A 706-nucleotide genomic window follows, 5' to 3' on the forward strand; every position below is an offset into this window, starting at 1 on the left:
ATGGGGGTCCTTTTGCATGTTATGTCTCAGACACCTCTAGACTGGGGCATAACAAAGTGCGAAGAGGACCTGAGAGGACAGTACAGTTCTGAGTCCTAGTGTAAACATACAGATAATCAGAACCCTTGAAGAGTACAATCAACTTCCAAACTAGCATACCACAGTTGGCAGCTAGAATACCCCGAGTACAACGATACAGCAGCCAATAAAAAACAACAATATCTATACAATCTATACATAAGTGCCATTACAGCCTAAGGCTAATCATGGTGGTGAGTTAGGGAGGGAAAGGTGTAGCCTGAAGAGTCTTCAGTCTGCGCTTGAAAGTGGTCAGAGACTCTGCGGTTCTGACATCCACCGGGAGGTCGTTCCACCACCGCGGGACCAGGACAGACAGCAGTCATGAGCGTGAGAGTGCTGGTGTGGCGAGGGGGAGGCGCCAGACGGCACGAAGTGGCATAACGGAGGGGTCTTGTTGGTGTATAGGTCTTGATAAGGGAATGTGTTAACATTGCTGATGCATCAATTTGCTGGCTCACTCTGCAGAACCTTTGGAACAAGTTTCCAGTCAATGACAGTTGTTTGTTTCTTATCCTACACACCAGACACATGCACTCTACTTGCCCTGGTAATCAATAGAAGCAGGCAAGAGCATTTCGCTTTTGTCCTGGATCAAGAACCTTTTTTTTTTTTTTTTTACGGTGAA

The sequence above is a fragment of the Osmerus eperlanus genome, unplaced genomic scaffold (assembly GCF_963692335.1).
Source record: "Osmerus eperlanus unplaced genomic scaffold, fOsmEpe2.1 SCAFFOLD_454, whole genome shotgun sequence".
NCBI lineage: Eukaryota > Metazoa > Chordata > Actinopteri > Osmeriformes > Osmeridae > Osmerus > Osmerus eperlanus.